Raw genomic sequence first — 11,122 nt, 5'->3', positions numbered from 1 at the left:
CATGAGCAACAAAGACTATATAGAGAGCGTCATCTGTACCGCGTCGCGCAAGCTTGGCATCCTGAACAAGGTGCACCGATTTTTTACTCCAGAGCTGCGATACCTGTTGTATAAAGCTCAGGTCCGAAGCAGCATGGAGTACTGTTCGCACCTTTGGGACGGCTCTGCCAAGTACTTGCTCGATGCCCTAGATGGACTGCAGCGCTACGCCTTCCGTGTTGTCAACGATCCTCATGTAACTGAGCATGCGGAGTCGTTACAGCTTCGCAGAGATATAGCGTCTCTTAGCGTATTCTATCGTCTGTACCACGGTGAGTGCTCTGAAGAGTTATTCAACCTTGTCCCTTCCTCTCCTTTCCATCAGCGGACCACCCGTGCCGGACTGCGTTGCCACAGTTGGACGGTCAGTTCAATACCGTCCCGCACTAAAAAGTTTGGCAATTCGTTTTTATGCCGAACCATCAAATTGTGGAACCAACTCCCGGCGCATGTATTCCCTCCCCTCTATAACATCGGGTCCTTCAAACGTAGTGTGAAGAAGCATTTGGCCAGACCGGCAAAATGATAGTGACGGAGTGAAGATATTTGTGTTTTCCATCCGTTACTCTCATCTCTGGACTGTATTTGCACTTTCCATCAGGCGCGGTGCAGTCATTTTGCCGAGTCACAATAAAAAAAAAAAATAAAAATAAAAAATTAGGCAGTACTGCAATGACGTTACAATTTAAATTAAATGTTTTAGATTTTTTATGTTTCGTTACATGTCAGTACGTATGTATAGGTTAACTTCGGACATTTTTTTCGTGGTTTTTGTATTAGACCCGACGTCCATTTGTTGGTAGGTCAATGTACATGATTCACAAATTTCTTAATACACGGTTCCCGTGTTTATATTTACAATACCGGCACGCTATGATGGCCGTTTTGACAGATTACAATAGTGACGTAAAATCTCAATTCATTAACGAAAATAATATAATCAAATGCGAGTCGCACTATAAGTTTTTAGATTTATAACTATTATTTCACGTGGTAGCTAATTAAAAAGTTTTAATAAATCGAAAATAAAAATGTTTACTTAAGATATCGTCAATTCGAAACTGCTTTGTTTTGCATTGAGCTTTGACGTGAGTTTGCCGGAGATAGGAGTTGTGCTGGACAGCGATCCTATAAGTGACGATTGTATTATATTTCATTTTGTTAAATTTCGAATTTCGAAAAACAAAAGTTGTGTCGTAAAATTATACATCCATAAATTTTACTGCACATCACTATTTATGTACATCAATTAGCTCCTTCAACGTAGTATGAATTAATACAATACTTGATGAGCAGACAAACGTCAAAACGGCCATCATAGCGTGCCAGTACTATAGTGAAGCGTATACTATCAAAAAATCTGTTACACTTTTACATAAAATCGTGAAAACAAACGACATCAATTTTAACTATGTTATGTATAAATAGTTTCACTATGCTATTTCACTTCGCTTTCATACTATGTAATGTGTTATGTCCGTCACTAAATGTAACTTTTATGTTTGTTACAGGTCGTAGAGTCATGAGACAGAGACAGTGTGGATTCTCTGAGTGATACTGTGTTTATGTAACAAATGACACTGTGTGAAAACTTCAATATGTCTTGTGTAATGAACAGTGAAACGTTTTGAGCAAACACGTGGAAATGAAAAGAGAAAAGTACAAGATCATTTTGAAAATCGGGTAAGTTCTTTACGTTAAAATTTTTTTTAAGTACATTCATATTAACAAAATTAAGTAGACATCAGACAAGTGGAATAGTGTAGTGGTGGAGTAAAGCTCCTTGTGAAAGAGTTTGTTCAGGGAAGTACTGCCACCTTACCTATTTTTGCCGCTAAACTACTACTGGGTTTCGATTTTGAAGAGTTAAGGGTGCTGATGAAATTACAGGCCCACGGGACTTTTCAACTTATGTCTCAGGGTGACGAGCGCAGTGGCAGTGCCTTTCAGATCTTTGTGATTTAAAGCTCTGAATAACGCTGCAACTGTTATAAACAGCTTTACCACCAGGCGTACAACTTGTTCGTTCTGTCACACGAAATGGCATAAGATAACAACAATTTCGAGGAGGTCGCCACCCGCTTACGATCGCGCAATTCAGGTTTTAAACTTCAGCTAGTTGAGGTCAATTGGTCACTTAACACAATGTAACTAACGTGGTTCGTAAACCCAGAGCCACATCACCCACATCCGAAATATTTAACATCTCCCATTTTGCAAGATGTGCTCAATACTCATCAAAGCGAATCAACTGAATGTGTATGTAAAACATATTGTTTGTTATTATGAAATAACTAGCATAATTTACTTCGACACACGTGAATTGACTTCTAGAGTTACTCAACGTCATAGTATGTCATAAAAGCTTGCACCGTTACAAATCGCGGATAACGCACGAGTAAACAAAACCGCAAAAACAATGTCCGCAAGTTGCAGCTAAATAACGAACCAAATACATTTAACCAACTGGGAAATGATGCAAAGTTTGCGTGTCAATGACATTTAATCCATGATAATATTTGAGAAAGTCTTATACCCCATAAAGAGTACTTGGTACTTGGTGTAACGGGCTGGTGTCCGCAACTCGACGTCAAGGCGCCTATTTTGCTTGTACAGAGTTAATATTCATTCAAATTATTACGATGAATCAACTTACTAATAACTAATACTACAGAAAAGTATAAATATACTAAGACAAAAGAGACCTCTAAACCCAATGGGCCACTTATCCAGCAGCTGATTTCGTGATGATATAATTGCGCCGGCGGCAATGACGTAAATTCTGGTATGGCCCGAGTGCGGTGAAAGTGTCAACAGACAAGCACGGAACCCTGACACCGGACTCACTCAACACTACAGCCGTAGTCGTATAGCCCCACCGCACGCCACCGCCACCGCCCAACGTCACACCTCGGGAACGCGAAAGCGTAAGTAATGCGATTGCCCTTTCTGCATTCCACGGCGCATACCAATCCGCAAAAAAAAATTATCAAGGCAACGGATATTAAATGCCAATGGATGAAATATATAGGCAATCATAATATAAAGTCACAAAAAAATTAAGATTTATTCGATTATAATTCCTTGCTTAATTGAACACAGTTTCCGATCGCATGAAGAAAGTTAGCTTTCACGTCGTGTCGAGTGCTGCAATTGAGCGCAGCAAGGTCGTCATTGTTGACGCGCCTTTGTTTCATTTTTGCGGCAAATTGCGGCAGCGCTCGCTTGTGATCATGACGGTATAAGTACTAAATGGTAATTTTTACCAAGGTGTCAATGTAGAATGGAAATGTGAAGAATGTTTTATTTATGAATACTCAATTCTTTCTTTGTTTTTATGCATTGGAAATCCCAAGTTGAATATGTGTCAGTAACACGCATTGTTTAGAAGCTTCATAAAAAAGCCTAAATACTTACAGTATTTTTATTTTTAGGCAAACTTAACACTATTATATTAGATATTTTGGTAGAACGTGTTAACAAATGTATCCACTCATAACATCGGTCACATATTGGCGAACATTCTGTCCGTCGTCCGGTGACCTTAGGTGACAACGCAATAGAACGCAACGTGGCTAATGGAATTCGACACATATTTCTTAGAATCAAGTAAAATATACTTTGTAAATATTGCATTGGGACATTAGCAATTTAAGTAAGAGTGCTAGAAAGTCTATCAAACAATTTTATAATACTAGCTTTGCCAATGAACTTGTCCACGTAGACTCTACACTTTGTTTTAAACAATTAAGTAAGATATACGTAGTAATTGGTGGATGATATCGTTGGTGGTATATAATTATGTATAAATTAATAATAAGACTGTTTGTTACTAGCTTTGTACTTGCTGTTTTTGTATATATATACCTAATAAAATAGAATAAAAAAATACTATCATAAAAATATGCACAACAGATCGCATTTGTATTCATTGTACAACTGAAAACGCCACAATTAATTTACGTATTTAACTTAAAGTAATTACTATAAATAGTTAATTTGGGATTGCAATATTTCCATATTTATTTTATTGAATTTAAGTGCCTCCGTGGACAAACGGTTATCATGCCGGACTGCCACGCAGAGGTCGCAGGTTCGATTCCCGGGCCGGGAGAAATATTTGTATGACCTACATTTATTTCTCTCGTGAGTTTGGACGTCATTTGTGGTTGACTATGTATGTGTCCATGGCACCCGCGACCCAGGGTTTCCCTAATGCGGGATTATGTTGAGTGTGTGCGTTGTTATCTTAAATAATAGACATTTCCTAGGGACTTAAGTCCGCACCTAAAGATTTTTTTAATATTAATATTATATTATATTATTATATTAATATTGTGACGGGACGAACAAGTCGCGCGTCTGATGCGCCACTCAGCGCTTTAAATCGCAAAGATCTGAAGTGCACTGCCACTACACCCGTCACCCTGAGACATAAGTTGAGAAATGATTATCACTAATTTCAGGTTTCTTACCACGGTATGACTTCTTTTTATTTTCTCGGTAGTCCTTAGTGCATGCAGTAATAAAAACAAAAACACCTCGAGTTCAGTTTCGCGTGGGGATACAGTGAGTGAGGTTTGTGTGAAAAAAGTGAGTAACAATGGTAACACCACATGAAATCGCGATGAAGATAGTAGTCGTCAACAGCGCAAGAAGGAAGAGATATGTCTGCTCTTAAAGCTGTCATGATGTGACCATGGAGCGTACAACCGTTCCGAAATATCGCGAAACTAAAAAGAAGTCATACCATAAATTGACAAGTCCCGTGTGCCTATAATTTCACGAGCACCCTTAACCTTCAAAACAGGAACACAGCAATGCTGACATTACTGCTTGGCGGCAGAAATAGGTAGGGTGGCAGCACTACCCTGGACGAACTCTTTCACAAGGAGCACTATTGCTAGTAAATAATAAGATAATCAGGAAGCACATAAGATTGGTCACACATAACCTGGCCTTAATTATCTTCGCAGTATTAAATGTATTCTAAAACAATCTATGGTGCCATCAAAGTTACAAGACAAATTATAGCAGTTTTACGTGATATAACAGAAACGAACATTTTCAAAAATACTATTTTTGAGAGTTATTACTTAGTATTATTCCTTGATATGATTAGCTCCAACTTGTAATATGAATCTTTTTTATATTTACTTATCTTTTAGGTGAAGAATTTTCGCCGCTACAGTTTTATTTAAATTTTTAATTACTTTACATTATCTCATACATCTATCAACTTTTCTTTGTTTTAACGTGAGGCCATTACTTAAAAATGGCCTCAAGCTAGAATCAAATGGCATGTAATTACTACCCAGTGAATATAAAATCTTCACATTAACATCAGATGGCGACCTCGGCTATATGCTGTAGTGCAGGAAGTCATAACATTAATGTTTGACTGAAACACAATGAGTGTTTTTTCGAAATAAACAAAAGATTTGAATAAAAAGTAATGTTCTTTTCTAAAACTGCGCAATTTGTATCTTATTCAATGATAGATGTAAAGATCTTTTTGGTACCATAAAGTACTGAGCAGATCGAAAGATTTTTATTTTTATCTCTTTTCTAGTTCTTGTACTTGTTTTGAATGTTTTTTGTCATGGATTTATGATATGGTAGTGCAGTCAGAATACGCGAGTATGCCATCCGAAACTAGTTTATAATTAATTATACGAGATAAAGTACTTAAAGCCGGAAGGTTGACCAAAGCCGAACCTGAAAATACGCTAATCACTAACCTTGCGACTGCGCATCTAACATTACACACACGAATGACTGCCCATAACCGTGGAACATCCTGTGTCCTTATGGTAATGAAACACTAGTTAGTTCTATTATCTTTCCGGTGTTATTAACTCTGAGTTGGTTAATAATCAATCGTCGAAGACATAATAGAACATAAGGACAGAAAGTTTAGGATTATGTTTGTATAGATCATCTACATCAATGTTATCCACATCAGAATTTAAAAGCCCACAGGCGCCTTAACTTGAACTCTTATTACAGTTCAGTATAGGTTCGCAACGACAACAAAGCGGGATGGTGATATACACTTCACGTAGCGCTGTCTCACTACGATTCATTTTAGGTCCTAAGCTGAATCGTAATAAGAGTTCCTGGTAAGGCCCCTGTTCGGCCAAGGCTTTTCGGTTAGAGTTTATGCCATAGTGTTAAGTTTGGCAAATGAAACTACAATAAAGATACAAGCTAATACATTGCATTAGGCTCTTGAAAAAGTCTTTTAGTTGCTATGTACAAAACACATGGTAAGCTACGATGTTGTCAGACATCACCGAAGACTTATTATTCATGGTACTTTATAAAAATTCAAATTATTTTCTAAAAGCATTCCTACACACGCGAGCAATGCGCAATAAGAGAAACTGCCAATCCTACTACATCGCTGTCACAGCACATACGTGATAACGTATTTCCCATACAAAGCAGCTTATATAACAAACGACTATTACTTTGACGCATTATCATATAATATAGACAGTCGTTTCGATAAACTATGACGAATGACACAACACATAATTTTTTTTATTATTGTTATTTTTGACAAACAAGTGGTCGCCTGGTGGTAAGCGACACGTCTGTCCACAACAGATGCAGTGTCGCTCAGAGCTTTAAATCGCAAAGATCTGGGGGCGGGACTGCCACAGCGCCCGTCACCCTGAGGCATAAATTGACAAGTCCCATGTGCCTATAATTTCACCAGCACCCTTACTCTTCTAAACCGGAATGCAGTAATGCGTACATTACTGCTTGGCGGCAAAAATAGATAAGGTGGCAGTATTAGTAGAATTTCATGCAATTTTCGAAATAAATGAAACTTTTCAGTTTTGTATCCGCATTCCTTCGAAATTTAATTATAACAATTTTGAATTTGAGACATGATTAATTATTTCTGTAGTACATAAATATTCATAGCGTCTTAATATATTCGGTGAGCACTGATCGATTGTTGTTAGTTTTACCGGTATCCTTACCCTTCTAAACCGAAACGCAGTAACGGTCACATTACTGTTTGGAAGCAGAAATAGGTAAGATGGCAGTACTTCTCCGAACGAACTCTCACAAGGAGCCCTACCACTACTAATAGTAACTAAATTTGTGTGTGAGGAATTTATGCCAAATAAATGGCAAATACTGTCATAAGCAAATGGTTTTATTAATATGCAGAAATCAGTTGATTTAGTGTATTACATTATACTAAACATGGAACAAGTCTAACAAAATGTAGAGGCTTCACATACACATACCAAGGAATGTTTACACGTTCGCTGCCACTAGGGCATGAGTGACAAGAAATCGTCTAGGCTGTTATTCGAACACATATACAGTATATTTTATTTATTGCTGCATGGACCGCTGAATTTACACAGCTAATTTATTCTTCTGACAATATAATAGCAAAGTACCTACTACGATAATAGCGCGTTCAATTCAGGGTGCAATTGTATACATAACACGCGTAACTGATTTTTACAGTAGTAAAAACTTTTCCTTGTCTTTCGATGAATAAGTTAAGTGGCCTAAGAATGCAGTGTCACGTATGATATTTTCTACTAGGTACCATTTAGTGGTATGCTTTTGTGCCGTTACGCAATAAGCCCATTTTGGCAAGAAAGTGTCATTAACACAAACGGTATACGGGTACTAGGACAGACCGATGCGGGAGTGATTACAATTTCTAGAAAACACCGATAACAGTCAATTTTACATAACGTTAGGAATGTTCTAGGCATTCTTTGACTTTAGTTTTTTCACGTACAACTGCAAGAAGTTTCTTGAGTAATTTCTATGTTTAACTAATTTTCGCATAGTACTAGATCTAGTTAAAACAAGTACTATGCGAAAATTAGTGTCTCATTTTGTTTAATATACTCGTAATGTGCCATATCGTAACGACTAGCAACGAATGTAATATTATATAAACTTCGCTTAGCCTGCGTTTTATTAGAGTCATGAATCAACAAAAAACATGAAAAACACGTTTGACTATTTTTTTATAATACCAAGTGACGAGACGACCAAGTCGTGCGCCTGATGGTAAGCTACACGCCTATCCACAACAGTTGCAGTGCCATTCAGAGCTTTAAATCGCAAAGATCTTGCAGGCACTGCCACTGTGACCGTCACCCTGAGACATAAATTGACGAGTCCCATGTGCCTATAATTTCACCAGCACCCTTACTCTTCTAAACCGGAATGCAGTAATGCTCACATTACTGCACTCTTGGCGGCAAAAATAGGTAAGGTGGCAGTATTAGTAGAATTTCATGCAATTTTCGAAATAAATGAAACTTTTCAGTTTTGTATCCGCATTCCTTCGAAATTTAATTATAACAAATATAATACAAAAGTATTTGAGACATGATTAATTATTTCTGTAGTACATAAATATTCATAGCGTCTTAATATATTCGGTGAGCACTGATCGATTGTTGTTTATATGTGATAAGTAGTAAATCAACCGTTATGGCGGGGGTACCTAACGTTAACGTGTTTGTATAAATAAATAGGGAAAGGTAACCTCGACGTGCGTAACATCCAACCAGATAGATGTGTCCTTAAAAAAGGCCAGGCCAAAGTAATAAGAATAAACGGTATAAAAACACAAAAACACGAATTAAAAAAATGCTGACCCGGGTATAAACAGACTAACCACTGAACGAAGATGGTCAGAATCTTCGAGAAGGTCTCGACACAGCCTAGTAGCAATAGAGCTCCTTTTGAAAGAATTCATCCAGAGAAGTTCCTTACCTATTTCTGCCGCCAAACAGTAATGTGAAAATTAGTGCGTTCCAATTTCGAAGGGTAAGGGTACTGGTGAAATTACAGGCACATGGGACTTGTCAACTTATATCTCAGGGTGTCGAGCGCAGTGGTAGTGCCCCTCAGATCTTTGTGATTTAAAGCTCTGAGTAGCACTGCAAGTTCGAATGTGAGTGATTATCGGCCAGTCGCAGTACTATCGACGCCGGCCAAAGTATTCGAGTCGGCTAAACAAAAGCGTATTTAGGAGCAAATAAATTCATTTTCGGACTTTCAACACGGTTTTCGACCAGACAGAAGTACCAATTCAAATCTGCTGAATTTCATGTCATACGTGATCCCGTATACTTTGATTTTAAAAAAGCATTCTAATCGATCGACAATGACATCTTATTGACGAAGCCATCACGCATAGAGTTCACTCCACACTTGCTTATGTTTTTTTCCACTTACATGAGCAATAGGCAAAAATACGTAAATTATGAAAGACATGAATCAGAGACTTACGGTGCGGGATCAGGCGTTAGTCAGGGTAGCAATTTGGGTCGTTTGAATTCATTACAATGATTAATGACCTACCCAGTGTTCATCTTGCCATTTGTCTGCTATATGTGGACGACTTAAAGTTACTGTTGGCTGTAAAAGATGGACGAGATTGTGAAAACTTACAAGGAGATATAGACAGGGTTGTTCAGTGGAGTCACGACAACAATCTGTTTTTTAATGAGGCAAAGTGTTCTCTGATAACATTCGGTCGTGCTCGGACACCTATCCAATACGAATATAACATAAACACAGTTCCGACGTAAAAGGTTTCAAAGGTACACGATCTAGGGGTTCTACTTGCAGTCCAGCTGACTTTTCGAGACCATATAGTCAATGTTTGTAAAAAGGCCTACAGGAACCTTAGCTTCGTGTTGAAGCAGACTCGGTGCTTTAACAAAATTAGTTCCATAAAATCATTACATGATGCCCTTGTAAGGAGCCGCATGGAATGCAATGCAGTTATCTGGTCGCCTCATGAAACAAAGTACAAAATTATGTTAGAGCGCATTCAAAATAAATTTACATGGCATTTATATGCAAGAATATATGGCGTTTATCCCTTTTATCCACTCATGTATCCAAGTTTGTTTGTACTCGGCTTGGTTGGTTATAATAGACTAGAAGTACGTCGCGACTTCGCATTAGCTCAAATTATTGGGTCAATTTTTAACCATAGTATACTGGAAAGGGTGTCTTTATGCGTGCCGAATGATTATTTAAGGAGGCGACGGAAACCGCGGTTATTGGCAGTGCCGCGCGGCCGGATAGAGAGTCTCACACATCTGGCATACACCTCTAGTGAATCTATAAGAAAACTCTAGTGACTTAACGTAAATTTGCAAAAAATGGCAGAAAATTTTAATTTTTGGTTACAGGGCTATTAAGTAAATTTGGAGAGCTTTTAAATGTTATACTATAAATAATCTATATGGCAAAATAACGTAATTCATCATGTGTCTCTGTTTTTGTATATAAATTTCTTTGTTAGGGCTTTTCCACATTTTTTATACCTAAACCAACATTCCCTTAAATACGATAATTTAAACAAAACAAAAATAAAAACGGCCAACTAATATTTTAGTGCAATAAGACTACGTTTCACCATAGGTGCGACATGATGGTTCCACCTCAACACAGTAAAAAAGCTATAGCCGGTCTTAATTAGAAGATTCATAATTATTCATAGTTAGGTACAGTACAAATCGCACATGAAACCAAATATGTTGTAACTCAACATTTTGGAATTAAGAAAACACGATTAGTTTAAAAAGTTATTGAATGAAACCAATAAATATATATTCTCGTTTATAAACGGATAACTAAATATTATGTATAAATAAAAATAATCACATTATTCGCGATAAGATCCAATCCGATTTTTTTTTTAATTTTCAAATCGTGTTTTCTCAATTCCACAACTATGAATTACGACAGTTTTTGGTTTCATGTGCGATGTGTTAAGTGTATTCATTTACATATCATTTTGTTACAAAAATTGTTCTAAGTCAAAAATTATTTTATAGTTATAAAACATTGTATTTGATAGTAATATTGAAGGCAAAGTACGATACATATTACATAGATGTAATAAAATATGCGCAGACGTAAAGATCAACCGCGGAAGTAATGCACGTAACCTACAGGTTAAAACGCAGCGTCACGCGATATGAAAGATGAGAAAGCGAAGTTGTGACGAAATTAGTCGATATTTTTTTTATGTTTAAATAGGAAACTTGTAAAGTTTCACATAATT

General features: G+C 37.2%; 1 protein-coding gene across 1 annotated transcript in view; it reads left to right on the top strand.

The window, feature by feature from the left end:
• The window catches only part of LOC113235847 (dual oxidase maturation factor 2), a 95,266-nt gene that overhangs the window by 18,979 nt on the left and 65,165 nt on the right, over positions 1–11,122 (top strand). The window contains exon 2 of the mRNA XM_026471765.1: positions 1,551–1,722. The gene's annotated coding sequence lies outside the window, so the exon portion shown is untranslated. The remainder of the gene's footprint in view (positions 1–1,550; positions 1,723–11,122) is intronic.

Source organism: Hyposmocoma kahamanoa, unplaced genomic scaffold (assembly GCF_003589595.1).
Source record: "Hyposmocoma kahamanoa isolate Upper Pololo Valley unplaced genomic scaffold, ASM358959v1 88, whole genome shotgun sequence".
In the NCBI taxonomy this organism is placed as follows: Eukaryota; Metazoa; Arthropoda; class Insecta; order Lepidoptera; family Cosmopterigidae; genus Hyposmocoma; species Hyposmocoma kahamanoa.
Note: the sequence above shows the minus strand (reverse complement) of the source record. Positions and strands in the feature narration are given on the sequence as shown.